Below are 18,582 nucleotides of genomic sequence, written 5' to 3'. Positions count from 1 at the left end.
GAAAATCGGTGCAGCAATTCTGAGGGTTTTATTTTTAAGCAGATTTCTTGAGTACAACTAGGGTGCCAAACTGGTTCACCCAACAAAGATTTCTATCTGGTAGTAATACCTCTTTTCGGAAGTAGATATTCAGCAAGTCTGCCCCATGAAAATCCTTCCAGCGTTTCTCCAAGGCTCTGTGTCAACCCTGCTAGCCTCTGAATAGCTCTGGAACCCCCTACGTCAACCCTTTGCCTCTCTGCGTCAACTCTCTAGCCCTCTGCGTCACCCATGCAAGCCCTGCTAGCCTCTGTGTAGTCTCTCTGGCCTTCTGCGTGGCTCCTGATGGCTTTATGCAGCCTCCTCAATCATTGCGCTGGCCCTCTAGCACCATCTATGTCTCTCTACTATGTGCTCTTTTCCCCTTGCTGCAACTTAGATCACTTGTTCGATTTCTCTCAGCAAACCTCGCTCCAGAAAATCAAACTAACTGATCAATCTTGGTGTCTCTCCAACTGACCCTCGAGCCTCCTCTTATACTTTTCCTGTTGAGTCTTCAACGACGAAGATTAAGTCTCTAATCAACGACTATGATTAGATTTGGCTTGATCCATGTCATTTAGAACATTCTCACCCAGTTTTATATTAACACCCATTAATATTTTAATTTTCCTATGTTTAGACTTAGGACCCCATTAAAAATATTAATTATTTTAATATCTCTCTAACCGGGTGGAATTTCCCCAAACCATTTTTGGGTCTTGGAGATCTCATGTGCTTTAGCCTCTCCACCAATTTTCATGGCTAGAGCACATCTGATGCTACCACAAATTAACATAATGCTGAAGCAAAATTGTTGCCGAGGTCATTGCTCTAGGTTGAGCAATCAAATTCCTTGTCATTGTAGCAGTGGATGCCAAGACGAGAATCTGCAGCCCCATTTACATTATTTTCTAGAGGACCACATCTATTAAGAAGGCGCTGAATCATAGTAGCTGACCACATTCGAATACTGCAGCATTTTACTAGCTACCAGTATGCCATTCTCCACAGAGGTCCAACATAAGTGTTATAACGACCAAATTAGTGGCTGACTGCTTTCATTTTTTTGGGCGCGTTCCTTTCTCTATTGGCATGTTGACGCATTCACACCAAGGGTTTTTCCAAAAGGGGTTGAGAGATTATGCATAGGCCGAGAATCCCATCTTATTAGAGGTCGAATATCTTCAAAATTGTGAAGCTCCCTTCTCAAAGATTGAACCAGTTTTGACTGAGCTTCATAACATGGCATTCATTGGTTGAATTAAATGCATATCAATGTTGGTGTAGCTGAACTGTATGTTGCGTGGGGGCTAACTGAGCCATTCTGAGCTAAATATCTCTTGATGCCAAGTAAATTCATTGCCTACAAACATACCAGGGCCATGTTGTATTGAGGGAGCCGCCATTTCAAAAGATAGTTGTTGTGCGAGTTCTGCCAACATAAGCATGAGATTCTTTTTCCAGGGTGTGAATCACACACTTTTATTTGTTGGGCAAGCGACCACAAAATAAATGAGTTTCCTGTGGAACAAGTGAATCGGATCCTTCATCCCTACTATTGTACGAGTGATTGCCTTTTCCAAGAATGAGTTGTGGTTATTCTGGAACGCCTTTACCTTTGATTGGGAGTCGTAGTGATGAGTATGACTATCCGTTGAATCTCTTTAAGAAGCTGGATTCTGGAGGTTTCTATTGGCTGGGTAAAAACATTGCGGGTCACTGCCATGGAGAGGCTATGACTCCATACTTGCTGGTGGTATTAACTATTACACATAGTCTTGTTTGTTGGGTATTCTCAAGGCAAACATAGGAGGAATGAGCTGTTGAACTGAACGATGGGAAAGCGGAACTGAAGGATGACGTTGACCGTGTATGTGCCTCCATCTCCCCTGTTCTGAAGAAGACTAAGTTACTAGCCAATGAGAATGGAAGTACCAGGTTCCATCTTTCTCATACACTGTGTAAATCTATGATAAAGTAATTTTATAACTCTGTCCATTTCCAGAAAGACATCTATGTCTTTGTAACAACATTGAACACAATTATATGTGCATTCTTGAGCAACTCATTAATCTGATGAGTTGAAGAGTCTGTCACTCACGTCATGTATGAAACAACTTGATAAACTTTCCATCATTAAATTAAAACACGAATGAAACCTTCATAAACTCTCTTAATAAACTAGCCGCAATAATCAAGAGATCTTTTTCCAAAGGGATAGTTACTATGCTACGACAAGAGAAGCCACAAAAGGAACATGAGTTGGGATACAAAATCTTTATACTTGGGACACTTTTGAGATGCATGGGGATTACAACAAAATCCTTCTCAAACTAGAAGAACTTGCTACACCCCTCTCCAAGGTGCATCAGTCAAATGGGAAGACCTTGATTTGGGCTCTAAAACCAACCATGCTTGCTCTCATACAACACAAATATTTGGAGCACCCTTGTATAGGAGTCAAACTTCCAGTTGCCTCTTGTCTCAGTAGTATCATGATGTTGACTGCACCTATACCCCCTTACAATGATGACATTATGAGGAGAATCTTCAGGTTGATAGTGGAGACCTTTCAGGATTTGGATAACAATGAGGGCCCTACCTTTGGGAAGAGGCTAGAGATCCTAGAAGTCATGGCCTTGGTTAGATCTTATGACCTCATGTTTGAGCTGGAGTGTGATGACTTGATCCTACAAATGTTCTAATGCTTCTTCAGCATTAGGAAACATCATCCTGATATAATCATAACACACATGCAATCCATTTTGTCCTCATGTATGGGAGGCCATGATGCCATTTGCAGGACGTTGCAGTCTCAGTTGTTGGCCATTTGGAGGGAGGAATAGTTGGTTTCACCTGATGCTTATAAACTAGCCGAAAGGTTATTTGAGCAGAACATTGGACTGTTTAGGAGACGGTTGACCCAGGAGGAGTTGCGGTGGATTTATGGTGACCAACCATGCAACAAGAATGAGTTGAGCAGGAAGGGTCTTTGCTTCATCTGCAAGGGACTTGACCACTCATGCTTGAGAGATGCAGAGGAGATGGTAGAGGTAGAACAAGAGGATATTCCTTCTGGCTTTCAGGATGAGACTCTTCTTTGGATGAGTCCATGGGGTCATACGAGAGTGCCTTTGGGGAGCATGAGCGGTCATGTGGAGTTGTTGACAACAGGCAGATCTATATTCCAGTGTGTATGGTGAGTAGCCAGTGGACCCTATGGGAGACATTTGGGATGATTAGTCACCCGTGATGATTCAGCAGGAGTAGCATATGGTGGAGCATGAGTTAGTTGAGGAGGATGATATGCACAGTATGCATGATGAGCCCATGATGGAGAATGATGAGCTGCTATCCTTGGGGCCAACCATCGATGAGGAGCAGGTAGATATGCATACAACTCGCAGGGTGACAGTATTTGCAGACACATGTCTTCAGGAGGTGCGAGGGCTTGACGGGATAACTTTGCATGAGGTTGGTAGACTAGAGGAGCATGGAGTTTCAAGCTAGATGAGGGTGGATCTTTTTGATATGGTGGTGCATCCATCTTTGGGCCGACCCACTGATGAGGTGCAGGTGCTTGCACAGGGAACTGGTAGAGCTACAGTATGTTCAGGGAGCAACCCTCTCCAAGAGTACATGGACAGGGCTTGCATCACAGTTTGGCTACTTGTACCCATTACAGGGAGAGAGGCAGGGTTTTCTCGATGGATATTGTTGACACACCAGGCATAGTTGGGTGAGTGGGGCACCATGCAGCATAGGGGGCTTGTCACATATACAGGTGCCTATGCATCCAATCCGTCCCGCAGGATGGATTGGCGAGAGATCATGAGTTGGTATCCTATTGATGGTGTGATATCCTCAGTCAGTGGCGTAGTAGAGCAGGGACCCCCAGACATGTCAAAGACTACATACTCTAGTTGGCAGTGGGATACAGGTCGACAACTCTTCAACATTCCATCCCGACATCAGGAGAGCAGGATTAGCATTGGATTGAGTCAGGGGTTGGACTAGAGAGAGATGATGAGTTGGTACGCAGTTGGTGGGGCAACATTCACAGCCAGAGCTATAGCACGCAGGAGCCGTGTAGCATTGATGCTTGTTCGGGGTGGCATTGGGATCCAGGAGGATTTGTTGATGACAGGTTCAGTCAAAGATTGGCCTGGGATGCGGGGATTGAGGGGTATCATGGTGGGTTGACACAGAGGCAGAGCATCACCCAGTGGTTCGTATGGGATCTAGGCATTGGGTCTTAGTTGCGTTGGGTCACTAGACTAGTCCACAGGGTTGGATTGCTTGAGGGCAAGCAATTTTGGGGCGGGAGGACTTGTAATGTTCCTTTTTTGGTATTCCTCATGGCATGGTTAGGATGGACTTTCAGGGCTGGGGCAGAGAGGTCACAGGTGCAGGTTTACTTCATCAATGGGCCCAGAGGCTTCAAGAGGTGTTTCATGGGGTTTTGAGGAGTTTTTATGAGGTCCGATGGCATTCGCTTGGTATATTCCATCATCCGCACAATTTGCCTTTCGTTCCGTTGCATTTTGACAACTTTCAAAAAAATGAGTTATTAATGGGCCTGACTCCATTAATTTCGCTTAAGGTGGAATTTCGGGAGGAATACTTGGCAGAACACCTTAGTATAATAGCTCGTTGGAATCAGAACGAGAATATCTATAGGATGGGATGGCTAGAAGTGATTTTCGGTGGCTTGAGGAAGCATGGTGGCCAATTTACCATTTTCCTACATTAAAAAGAATATTTTAATTAAGGGAAATTTGTCCAATGATTAAAATCATACTAAAACAAGAACTTCTAGAGGGGTCCATCAGATCTATAAAAAGAGTAGGAGGCCATTAGGGGAAATCTTGGATTTGATATTTCTTCTTGTATGAAAGGTTGAGGATCTGGTTCTCTACTTCAGCAGTAGCCCCAGGACGGAAACTCTCGGGTGATTCAGTGAGATTGGGCGAGTACCCATCTCCCCTTGGTGAATTCATCCAGAATTCACAGGAGAGCTCAGCAGTGCAATTCAATCAAGTTTGGAGGGCCGACATAACAGTGCAGCAGATTATCTTAGAGGCCAACTATTCATCTCAGCTATTTTGGTTGTATGTGCATGTAACTCCAGGTTATCCATTATAATAAAAGCTGAGAAATTTCTTGTTCATTGTGTGATGGGATTGCAGTGCTCTATTTGTTTTGATTTTACATGGCAATCTTTTGTTTATGAATGAAATTTTTATTTGAGGTATTTCTGAGTTAGAATTTAAAGAAAACCCCAAATTGTTCCACTTGGGACATTACACATAATATACATCAATCTTGATACTGTGATCATCTTCTATTACAGATTGATTACCATGGCCACGTGAGCCTGTCCTTCCATGAATTCATGGATCTTGAGTCTTCTGATTAGACCATGTACAACATATTTTTAAAGACGATCGACAAGACTGTTGAGCTCCCTATATATGTGCTTATAGGAGTACTATTCCAACATTAGAAATTCCCTTTTAATCACTTTGAGAAGATGATACAAATGAGGGGCAAAAACCCAACTTTTTCTCCCACCCGGTCAACCACCAGCTTGGAGTCACTGATAATTTGAATTTCCTTAACATTGTATTTGTTTTTTGTGTTGACTAGGGCCCATAGGGATGCTAATTCTGCCTTGTTATTCGATCCCCTTCCTAGAGAATAACAAATGTGAAGATAATGAAACTTGCTAAGAAATAAAATTGCCCAGGTGCCACATACTTGATCCTGGCTTTCTCCATTGAAGAAACCACACAGGACTTCATCCTCCAACAATGACATAATTGGGATTCTTAGCTTCTTTTGTTTTGATTCAGTCTTGAAAGCTTTACAAATAGAATTGATAACCCCTATCGCTACTTCACAAGGAATGTTCTTGTCTTGAAAGGTTACAAGATTGCAGACCCACTAGATGGTATGGGTAAATGCAGTTGGAAAGACTAGAAAACCGTGAACAGAAGAATCTGAAATCCAATCCAAACACATTCCACCAACGCAGGTTTATCCATCTAGCTTTGGATGGTTTGAAAGAGGATTTGGCCAGTGATTAGACCTGCTGAGAGTAAGAACATTCAACAAATATATGATAGACCGATTCTTCATGATTGCAGCGTAAAGAGCATTGTCTGGGACATATCTAGCGCTCATCTCATACTGTTATCCTAAGTTAATAATCGATTGTATAAAGCTAACCATAATGTTATTTCACCTTTCAATGGCCCATGGTGTTTCCAAACAAATCACCACCACCAAAGAGGGGAGCCATTGAAATCGTTTTCCTATTGTGCTGAATATCCCAACTTCGCAGAGAAAGTACCTGTGTTAGTATTCTTGGACCAAGATAGAATGTCTTCGCCGTCCTCCGATAACCTCATCATTGAATTAACTAAAGGATTGATATATGCTTTCCATTCAATTGCCTTTGCCTTGTTTAACTAGAACTCTATCGCAGAGCTCCCCCCATGCCTCCCGCTTAGCAAATCAGAGGGAAAACTAACATCAACCAAGTAAAAGACTCCTTTCCTGTTCAAGGATCTTATGAGGTTTTCAGATAGTTTGTAACCATCATTAGCCCCGGCCCAAGGATCCCGGCCAATCTTAATACTCCTTCCATTCCCCACCCTCCATACTACCCAATTACCAATCAATGGAAAAGCTGAAGAAAGGGCTTTCCAAACAATCAAGGAGTTTTGAGCACTCTTTCTTAGGTCTCTAATCCAATCTATGATTGACTTCCCAGCAAAATATTTATCTCTCATCATGTTTCCCCACAAGGATTTGGAATTTAGTAGGTGCTAAAGACTCTTAGCCGTGAGCAATTTGCTTAAAAGGTCCGGGTTCTTTAGCCCCCAATCACCCAAATGTTTTGGCTTGGCCAAAGTCTCCCATTTAAGCATCACAGTTCCTTTCGAGGCCCGACATCTAGACCAGTGAAATTTGAAGGTTATTTTCTTGATTTTTTGTAAGATTCCTTTTGAGACTTTTGCAATAGAAGTACAAAAGACTGGTATACTCTCAATGACCAATTTCACCAATACTAGTCTTCTTCCCCGAGAAATACACTGATTGAACCATACTGATATACTGGCTTCCACCTTCTTGACCATCCAAAACCAATCTAACAATTTATATGCATTGGGTTTTAAATGAAATCCCAAATGTTTGAAACCATTTGAAAGTTGAATTGATTAAAAGGAAAGATGGCCTGCAGGTGAGCTTTGACTATCGATGCTATTTTCCGGAGAGATACAATCAACTTATCATCATTGATCAACATTTGTGTGACCTCTTTAAAGTTTTACATAATCCCATGCATTGAATTGATGCTCATAATCGATCCATCCAAGAATGTCAATATTTCATCGACAAATAGAAGATGTGTTAAGGAGGACCGATTTGCTACCTTTACGCCTTTCAAAATGCCTTGATCCATTGCTTGTTTGATCAATTTGCTAAGAGTCTCCGCCATAAGCAAAAAAAGGAGGGCCGACAAGGGACAACCTTGTCTTAAACCACTCGAGGCTTTAAAGAAAAGAGATGGCCTTCCGTTAATCAAGATTGCAACATGCCATTACCCAATTGATAAACTTAGGGAGCAACCCCATCTTATGAAGACAAAGTCCGATGAAAGACTAGTTAAACCGATCATACACCTTTGATAAATCAATCTTTATGGTCTGTTGACCACTACGTGTCAACTACCCATAGCAGTACAACCCTTTTTCTTCGCAAAAGGGATAGTGCTTGATCGATGTGTCCATGCCATTCGACAGTCATCAGCGACCTGACCATGTTATGTTGTAAACCCAATCTGCGTGTGTAAATTGTAAATAATTTTAGCAAATCTGAGTCATGTATGTAAATTGCCTAGGTGGACCTAATTTTCTAGTGATAATCTACGTTTCGGAAGGTTTTTTGTCTCACCGATCCATGATCGACAGAGTTTTCCTTCAACCTAACCCCAAAGCCGGAATGAATTTTGTCATTAGAATCTTAGAGGAATCCTAGTGTGTTAATCTGCCAGATTATATTTGGTCGCAGAATTGGGTGGTCTATGAGGGTCTATGTCAAATGGGTTTTCCCCCTTGAGATGTAAAATTGTAAAAAGTCATGATGTAAAGTGTCTTGAGGGTTATAAAATGTTTTAACCCCCTCATAAGTCCTAAGTCCTAAGTCTTAGGTGATTTTTCCAAAGGCTAAGTTCGAGGATCCAAAAATAAAAATATAAAAAATTAAAAATATAAATAATAAAAAAAATTAAATTAAAAAAATTAAAAAATAATAATAATAATAAATAAAAAATAATAATAAAAAATAAAAAATAAAATAAAATAAAATTTATAAAATAAATTAAAAAAATAAATAACAATTTAAAAAATAAAATAAAATAATAAAATAATAATAAGTCAAATTTTTGAGTAAATAAATGCAGAATGTTAATTGTTTAATATATTAAAATGCATTTAAAAATTCGACGGATGAGATTAAAAGAAATCTTGATCCTCATCGACGGTCGAGATTAGTTTGACATGGATCACCAAACTAGCCGTTGGGAATTTTTCTTTTAAATAGGGTGCTAGGGGTCATTGTAGATCAGATTTGATCTGAGAGTCTGGTGCTAAAGAAAGCTCTCTTGTAGGCATTTTCTGTGCTATAAAGAAAGACTTTGGGGTTAAAAATCTCGCTGGTGTTACTCTTCTGAAAATGCTGTAAGATGAATTATTTTTCTGCATAATTTTATTTTTAGCCATTAGTAATAGCTTGATGTAGAGTATTGTTGAACACAAGTATCTTGTTCACTTACTAGGGTTTGAATGGTAATAGTATTTCTGAAATAGTGGCAGGTATCTCCATTGCATCTGGAATCTAGTATTGTTTTTTCCCTCTTTATTGATGGTTGAAGTGAGCTATGCAGGAAACCCTTATTGAAGAAATCAGTGGGCGTTTGGGGAAGTTCTCGGCTGAACCAGCCAACTCCCACAAAGCATTTTCTTGCAAAGCCCAGCCAGTTTCGATCCTGGGTTTATCATTTAAGTTTGTTTTATGAATGCATGAGAGATTTCTAAAGTATCTCATAGTAAATCTGATATGCTGAAAATATTATGGAGGGTTATTGACAAATCTGGCTGTTGCAGAGCCACAAAGTTGTAAATTTTTTGTAGCTGGTTTTTTTTAGGATTTTATTTTTTTTGCATGTATTCTAGGTGTTTTTCTTTTCCATTTACAGGTTGCAGGGTTTTCTGAAGACCTTCGAGGGTTTGATCAGCTCCCGCTATTATTCAGGGTTTTGTCATGTTGCATGTGTAATTGTGTTTCAGGGACATTTTGAATTTTTTTTTCTTAAAGCAACGCTGTGTTCCAGCCTCTCCATACCTGTTGCTCTATCAACCGCTACTATCATTCACGCTGGCCATTCCAACTTCCACGCATGTCTCACATTTTTAAACACTGCACACATATCCCTTTGCTGTGGTTCTCATCCAGCTTATCCTCTCTTCTTCGCCATTCTCATTGTGCGTCTTCCATCCCTCACGCGTCCCTTCAACCCATACTTCTTCTCCACCGCCGTCCAGCTACACGCTGTCACATTTCGACTCCCCTGCTCCTTCAATTGCTGCCTTTCTTCCTCATCTGGAAACTTCTCCCCTCACGCATTTCATTTTCTGGCCGTCACTAGCTCCTCGGTCATCTGCATACCGCCTCACCTTTCCGTCCATCTTTTTCACGTTCATTTGTTGTTGACTCTCTGCTAGTTTCACGCAGCTCCATACTTCCTTCAGCAGCTTTCATTCGACCTGCAACCTATCCACAAGTAGCGTTCCACGCAACTCCTCCCTTGGCATCCCGTCCACCTGCATTTTTTTTTTCTCGCCGTCAAGACAAAGCTGCGTCGCGTCTGCTCCTTCCTGCGGCAAAACAATTTTTTTTCTTGAAATATTTTCTGAATAGCGGCTAGGTTTCTACGCATAGACAGGATTCGATTTTAGTTTGAAGTTTTTGGTTTCACATAGCAGAAAAATAAAAGGTAACGTTTAGATTCTCTTTATAATTTAGCTAGGGTTTGCGTAATTCTCGTTTTAGTTTCATTTCAATTCTTTGAAATTTTCAATTAGATTTTAGATTCATAGTTTAAAATTTTAATTAGTTTTGTTTTGATGTCATTCATATTTTTATTAGTTGTAGATTTCATCTTATTTGTATATATTTAATTTTCATTTAGAATAAGACTTTTTACTTTTTGTTCCAGTTTTAGCTTTGGACATATTTAAAGTTAATTTTTATTTTGTGATTTAAATTTAGTTTTTGTTATAGTTTAGTTAAATTTTATTTTATTTTATAAAAAATAAAAAAAAATAAAAAAAAGAAAATCATAAAAATTATAAAAATTTAAAAAGCATAAAGAGTTTCTTTCCTTATAGTTTAGATTTAATTTTGTTTGAAGTAAAAAAAAAATCATAAAAAATAAAATAATAAAAGGTTTCATTTAGTTTTAAATTTTGTTTTATCTGAAAAATATAAAAATATTTTGGGAATTTTTTTGCCAATTTCAGTCTTGGCTCAGGAATTTCTTATGTTTTATCTTTTATGCTGAGGCTAAAATTTTGATGTGGGAATTAATGTTTAACATGCTTTAATGTTCATCTAAAGATTAACTACATGAATGTGATCTCTGGTTAGCATTTTACGTGGTTGTTTAAAGCACTTTATCTTTCAAAATTTTAATTGCTGGAGTATCATTAAGTCATTATCTCGCATTTGGTAAAAGTTAAACTTTATTTGAGTTGTTTGCTGGTAAACGAATGTTGATGAGTTCATATTTTTGCAGCATTTGATAAATAATCGTTTAATCATTTCTTTCAGAAGGCACTGGTCTATTATCTTAGTAAAATCAATTAAGTGCTCCAGTTGGTCATCATTTTCCCATAGGGTCTACCCCCCTTAGCTGCGGGAGACAGGCTTAAACGGAGAGATCGGGGATCAGGGTGATAGCCCCCGGTCTGAGCGTTGTCGTGACAATCTGTGCGACAACATGACCATTGCAAATAAATTTTCCTTTTTAATTTAATGCATTGCTTCATGGGCTAAAGCTACAACATCGTGGATCTGGCGATTCTCCAAAAAATTAAGTTGCTCTTCGGAAATATAATTGCTCAAGATGGGTTTCAGTTGCATAGCAATAATCTTCAAAATAAGTTTGTAAATGACATTACAACTCGAAATAGGCCAAAAATTGCTGAAACCTTTAGACTCTTGTTTTTTGAAATCAAGCATAGGAACGTAGAGTTAATGGTCCCATGCATACACCCCCTACTTTGTGACTCCCTGACTACTTTCAGGATATCATCCTTCATCCAATCAAAGAAAGTGACGTAAAATTCAATGGTAAAACCTTCTGGATTTGGACTTTTACCTCTTTGGATCAAAGCCAGCACTCTGCGAACCTTTTCCTCTGAGACTTCCTCCAAAGATTCAATCGATTCCTCATTAACCAAGCTGGGGAAGAGATCCAAAACCTCTAAAGCTCCTAGGATCAGGTAGACTGCAGGTTTCAAGAAAAGAGATTTAAAATAATTAGCACTAGCGCTATCCTTTTCCGGGAAAGAGCTGACAATATTGCCCAACTATTCTCCCAAATCCCAAATCTTATTCCCGGTCTTCCTAGAATTAACAAACTGGTGAAATTTTTTTGTGTTATTGTCTCCTTCCTTAATCCAGATAGCCCTACTTTTCTGTTTCCATAGCTTCTCCTCGCATGCTGGGAGCTCTCTTTTAGTTGACTAAAATGATCTTAATGACTCCAAGGTATCCTGCGAAAAAACACCTGTGACATTGTTTTGGAAAATGTCAGCAATCTTTCCTTCAATTTCTTTAAGGGAAGCCTTTTGTTTTTCAATGAACAACTTGCTCCAGGCCTTGATCTTGGATTTTATAAATATTTAAGAGGTTTTGTATTTTATTTTCAACACTTAAGTAATTTATAAACCTTAAGATTAACTAAAATATTTAAATGGTTATAAACTTTACCTGGTGTACTTTAAGTTTATAGTAGCTTATAATAGTGGTCAACTACTGAGAAAACCTTAATCTTTTGTTGACTAACTCCTGAGTAATCCATTTATTATTGGGCTATCCATTATGGTTTGACACGTCTGCTAATTTCTCCTTGTGCTGACATTTGCTGATTAATCGAATCACTATATCATTACGGGTTATCCATTATTGTGTGATGCTTCCGCTGATTCTTAAGTTCTTGACATTTGCATTGACGTTGACAATGTTGCTGTCATTGTCATAGATGGATCATGGGCAGATCCTAGCAGATCCACATTTGAATTTGTCTTTGATCTGAGGATCTGTGGATCCAGCCCCTGGGCCTGATAGATCCAGTAACTGTAGAAGACTTGAACATTTCACTGTCAATCCTTGTGCACCAAAAACAATGTTCCACCAAGTCTCTGGGACGGGGAGACGCGGGTGTGGGGAGATGCACAAAGGGGACGTGTCGGAGAACCCTGAAATTTTAGGGAAATTTAGGGGAGACGGGGAGACGTCGAGGTATATATAATATAATTTTTAATTATATATATTATAAATTTATATATATGTATATAATTTTGAAATTTTCATGTTCATATTCATTGTTCAATAATGCTAATTCATCAAGATTCAATACCATAAGATTCGATAATAAAATTCAATATGAAATTCAAATATTCAAATACAATGTACATTGATCCATATCAATTATCATTCATCAATCATCATTCTATCATCATTCTATAATTTACATTGAAAACCAAAATAATAACTGAAACTAACATATATTCCAAACAGTTGTTTCTATATGATTAAATCAAAAAGTTATAAATAAATTAACTTCTAATATATCTGACCAACCTCTGCTATTTCGCTTTGGTTTTATGACGATAGATGAACCACATACCTGTAATCTTACAATGCTCTTAATTTGTTCACGGTCTAGAGGTTGGAAAACAATATACTCATCAATGCGATTCATGAACTCGGGGCGGAATGTCATTTGAGCCACTTCCATAACCCTGTTCTTCATTCTCTCATACAGTTCCTCTTTTGAGCCAGGTTCATCATCAAGCCTACTTAGAATGTATTGAGAACCAATGTTTGAAGTCATAATAATGACAGTGTTGGTGAAGCTTACAGTTCGACCCTGAGAATCAGTGACCCTTCCGTCATCTAAAACCTGAAGTAGAATATTGAAGGCATCTGTATGTGCCTTCTCAATTTCATCAAACAGAATAACTGCATAAGGCCTTCTACGTATAGACTCAGTCAACTGTCCCCCTTCTTCATAACCCACATACCTTGGTGGTGCTCCAATCAGCCTTGAAACTGCATGCTTCTCCATGTATTCACTCATGTCAATCCTCACTAGAGCTTCATCAGTATTAAATAAATAGGATGTAAGAGCCTTAGCTAATTCTGTTTTGCCAACACCTGTTGGGCAACGACTACTAAGTGCTAACAGCAAGCCGTTGCGTGGAGAAGAGTGAGGATGCGTTGAAGCTCTCGTGGGTGCAGTGAGAGCAGATGGAAGAAAAAAAATGCGTTGAGGTAAGAGCATAATGAATGGCGGCAGAATGAAAACTTGAAAAGTGGAGTTAACCCTAACTTGTTCATGTAATTTTTTATTTGTAATTGTTAATTTAGTTTATTTTTATTTTTTATGTTTTTTTAATAAATTAATTTTCATTTTCTTTAATTTTTTTTTTTGGTTTATAAAGGGTAATTAGACAAAAATGAAGGGGGGACGCCCAGAAGAACCCCATTTTCGGGGGGATGCCCAGAAGAACCCCATTTTTGGGGGGGATGCCCAGAAGTACCCCTTTCGGGGAGTCGAGTCTCCCACATTGGGGAAACGCACCCCCTTGCGTCTCCCCGAGTCTCCCCAAAAGGGGGACGTGGGGAAACGCACCCCCGAGAGTCTCCCCCTCCCGGGTGCGTGGGGTGCGAGGGGTGCGTGCACCCCACCCTGGGGGACGCGTCCCTGTGGAACACTGACCAAAAAAGAGCTAAGATAGAGAAGCTTCAAGAATTGCAAAGAAAGAAACCTTTATGCTATCATATGCTCTAAGAAAGATATGTCAATTGAGCTCCAAGAAATGGAAGCTCCAAAAATCCAACCATGAGTGATAATAAGGAAGTGTATCTCTTTATATAGATTGATGCTTAACATCCTTGATAATAAAATAATATTATCTCATGTGAGATGCTTAGATCTAGCCTAAGAAATGTAAAATACAATTTTACTACAACTAATTAATCTAAAAGAACAGTAAAATAAAGTGGTTGAGCCACATGTACAATAATCAAGATGCAATAACACTCCAAAGAGAGTGACATCTCCATAAGAGAGAGAAGAGAGAGTGTCCAAATGGTGGTAACATTAGCCTTCAAAGGTCCCCCAAATTGTATAGATGCTCAACCACCATTTCCAAGTGTGCAATTCAACCCCTTATAGTTTCATTCAAGGTATTGGCTTCCAAGGCAAAAACATCCTCAAAATCATGAAATAAAACCCTCCAAAGGGTGTTGGTCCTCCAAAAAAGCTCCACAAGTCAAGTGCAAGGTGAAAAACCATCCTTAAAAGTGCAATGTAAATTCCCTAGGGTCCTCCAACGTGTACACGAGTCTTCCAATGAGAAAAGGCTTTACAAGCAATGAAACAACTCTCTCTAGGTGAATGATATCCTCTAGATCAGCTCCAACAAGCATGTGTGATGTCTCCAAGGGAAGATCATGTCCATATCTCAAGCAAGGAATCTCCAAAAATGTTGGTAAGACCCTCTCTAAGTCAAACAAGGTCCACGTGTTAGAGTGTCTAGGAGGTAGGTCCTCCAAAGAAGTCGCCCCCAAAGCAAGTATAGAATAGCTTCAAAAATGATGAAGGAAGAGGGTGCTCAAAAATCTTGAACATGACATGTCAAGAGGTGACCCATGCAAGTGAAAATAGCCCAAAAAGCTTCGGATGATGTGATTAGTTCCTTGGGCACTGTGAGCTACCTTGGGAATTGTGAAAGGGCCCATAATTCTAAATAAAGTTAAAACCATCTCCAAACCTTGGTGGGATTCAATAGAGGGACTATGCATTATCATAGATTACATCACATGATCAACAAATCTCCCCTCGTATCCTCCACCAGTGTCCTTGGAAACAAGTACCCTAGCTATCAAAGTTCAAAAATACAAGGGCTAGTGAAGAAATTCATTAGTGTTATCCCTTGCCAAAATGAGGGTTAACAGGCGGTCTTGATTGTTCAACTCCCCTCTCTTGAATTTAGCGAAAGTGTACTCTTCACTCAAGCCAAAATCATTGTATAGGCATGTTAGGCCTTTTCTCCCATATTTTAAGACTTGGATAAGGTAGTTTCATCAGAATTTGATGGTGTCGACCAATGTCCTTGGAGGTTAGAGATAGAGGCAAAGGCTAGATGAGGAGGTATCAGGTGACATTGATGATGGGGATCCTATTATAAATGATGGTTTTGATGATATGTAGTTATTTGTTGTAGCATGCTGTTTTTTGGACTATAGTAGCCATTTAGAGCCTTGATTTTGGATAAGTATTACGATTTGCACTTATTGCCATTTTGCTATGTTCACGATTGGTACTGCCATGTTATATACATGGGCAAACTTTGCATATTTGATGTCTAATTGTTTGGATTTACATTGACGTACACGAATGAATGAATGAATATATGTATTATATACTTTTTAGTAGACTGGTTCACTAGCTGGTTCTAGTTCCATACTAGTTGGACCTCAATCAGTTCCAATTCTGTTAAAATTGGTTACATGCAATTATGAATGTTATTGGCATATTGTTATGTATAAAATTTCAATGAATTATGTTTTAATTTTCATATATTTTAATTTATATTTCTTAGTATATCAGGTGAGGTCCCCTATGTCAGAGATACTGACATTCCCTAAAATTTGGGGGCTCCTTCCACATGTTCCCTGATGCATTTGCTTGCTCCCATGTCTTGGAAACTTGGTGGAAGATTGAGAAGCATACATCTACATATGTATGCTTGATCGCATAGATAGTTGAGGGGCACCGCATGTTTGAGTTTAAAGTCTGTCTTATCTATTCTACTTTGCTTTTTAATGATTGTCAGTAATCTAACAATATTTCTGTCCGGTTTGGGAGTTAAAACGAAGATGCTTCATGTCTACTAATCTTTTAGAAGCAGTGATTAAATATTAAGGTTTACCTTCATCACGTGCTTCATATGCTGGATTTTTCAGTACATGGAGGATTTAATAGCGATTGTTGAAGGAGAATGTGATTGAAATGACAAATTTGCATACATATATTTTTCCTCAGACTTGAAATTTCCCTCTTCTAGCTTTGTATTTCTGATTCTCTCTTGTGATGGGGTACCTCAATTTTAATGGCTATGAATTTTGTTGTATTCACATAATTATTTCTTTTCACAGCCAAGGAAATGCATTAGTAGTAATGGAGATTTGTTGTCATCACCTAATTATTTTCCTTTTGCAGCTGAGCAATGCAATAGAAGTAATGGAGATGTGGGATGTATGTTCATTAGGTGTTATGATGATCCAGAAGGTTCAGTGACAAGGATGAGGTTAGTATCCTCTGTCCTCCCTCTGCTGGAAACAGACAAGAGATGTTTGATGTTTGTTTCTGTGAAATGTTCACTATTAAAATTTAGGGTTTTGTTGTATTTCGAGCAGAGAAATTTTTATTGAATGACTGGCTAAGTTAATGCTTGGGTAATACTTTTGTTATTTCAGTGATTTTCTGATGAAATATTGGTTAAATAAAAGTTTTAAGAAGAATGGAAATTGCTGCTGCATTTTGAATATATGACTAACTAAAATTACATTGTTGAAAAAAGGAAAGGGAACTAATTCATCAACAGGTGATAAATGTAATAGCATATTTTGCACGAATATGATCCCTTATTCCATGTTAAATAAGGAAACAGTTCAGTTTCCCTCCAAAGATATATTTTCCATGACTGGTAATGAAAGTTAAATTCAGATGAAGACCAACAATATGCCCTTTTAAGTTATGAACTATAACTAACTTTAAACATAGACTTCATCTTCTTAGCAGTTTTGAACTACAATACATAGCTATCCAAATTAGAACCTTGCTATTAAATTGTCTACTGGCCTGTCCATAATAGGTCTTCATGAGGGTCGATAGTCTGAGTGAGGCTATTGCTAGAAGGGACTCCTTTGGAAATGAAGGGTCAAGACCCTCAGTGAATTTATCTGATGGGGGTCTAATACTGCGAAACAATTCAGACTTATTTAAGTTCAACAACTAGACTCATAAAAAAACTATCCACAATAGTGCAAAAGTCACTCAAATTTAGAGGCTTATATGTTAAAGTAGTGCAAGCTATTCCCTTTATTGAAACTTCAGGCAAATCAAGAAGCTCTAGATTGTCCTCTTAATGAAATTAAAATTCATACATGAATTGAACAATTTGTCATAAACATATTTACTTTTATTATTTAGTTTTGCCCGATTATCGGGATCAATTTCCAAAAAAATTGTTATTTAATGTATATTTTATTGACTAAAGCCTGGTTTCACACTATATGTCCTTGCTGCTATGGAAAACTGTCTTGTACCTCACTCAAATTTGTGTTTATTATGGTACGATTCAGTTCAACTAGATGATTAATCAACCATCCAATCTTAATTATTAATGAAAACTGTTGTAAACTATTAGTGATGGTCAACTGTTGTTTCAAACTATGCTATACAAAGTGTGAAAACTTTGAGTGGGCTGGGAATTGAAACCAGGACATGATCAATGTTGGTGTGATGCTTACAATTGAGAAACATGTCAATTCAATGTTAGGGCAATGCCATGTTCAGGTGTGGGTTGACATCCCAGCACCTCCTCTCAATCCTCGTCAATCATTCAGATCTGGCGCTTGGAATTCCTAGTCACAACATTGGCTCTGTTTCTATGCAAAAACATTGGTAAGGCTAGGAATAGAACCGAACTGCCACTGGCTCTTGGGATGCTCTAGCAGTAAGCTACATTGCTCAGTTGATGTTGTTGCAGTGGCATGTTCAGTCATGGATTAACACCAACATAAAGACATAAGAGTAAAGGAAAATGAAGATATTCCTCATCTCCCCTCAAACCAAGTACAAGCTACTAGTGTGGATTAACACCCCAACACCCCCTCTCAAGCTATGTCAATCATTCAGATCTAGCACTTGCGAATTCCTAGTCACAACAACGTTTCTGATTGTATGCAAAAACATTGGAAAGGGTATGAATTGAACCCCAGACTTGCCACTGGCTCTTGGGATGCTCTAGCACTAAGCTATATGCTTGGTGGATGTTATTTTAGTGGAATGTTTGGTTGTGGATTAACACCAACACAAAGACAAAAGAGTAACAGAAAATTATGATATTCATCTCCCCCTCAAATAAGAGAAAGATACCAGTGTTGTTTGACACCACAACACCCCCTCTCAAG

General features: G+C 38.7%; 1 long non-coding RNA gene and 1 pseudogene across 9 annotated transcripts in view; one reads left to right on the top strand and one right to left on the bottom strand.

Annotated features, from left to right (window-relative positions):
* The window catches only part of LOC149146356 (uncharacterized), a 205,686-nt gene that overhangs the window by 116,216 nt on the left and 70,888 nt on the right, over positions 1-18,582 (top strand). For all 9 annotated transcript variants that reach the window (XR_016264310.1, XR_016264317.1, XR_016264315.1 and 6 more), the window contains one exon: positions 16,607-16,694. This is a non-coding gene — a long non-coding RNA (uncharacterized LOC149146356). The remainder of the gene's footprint in view (positions 1-16,606; positions 16,695-18,582) is intronic.
* Positions 11,122-16,597, bottom strand: LOC149146357 (chaperone protein ClpB3, chloroplastic pseudogene; annotated as a pseudogene).

Source organism: Pinus tabuliformis, chromosome X (genome assembly GCF_031772625.1).
Source record: "Pinus tabuliformis cultivar Carrire ecotype Pingquan chromosome X, CPIR1, whole genome shotgun sequence".
Taxonomy (NCBI): Eukaryota; Viridiplantae; Streptophyta; class Pinopsida; order Pinales; family Pinaceae; genus Pinus; species Pinus tabuliformis.
Note: the sequence above shows the minus strand (reverse complement) of the source record. Positions and strands in the feature narration are given on the sequence as shown.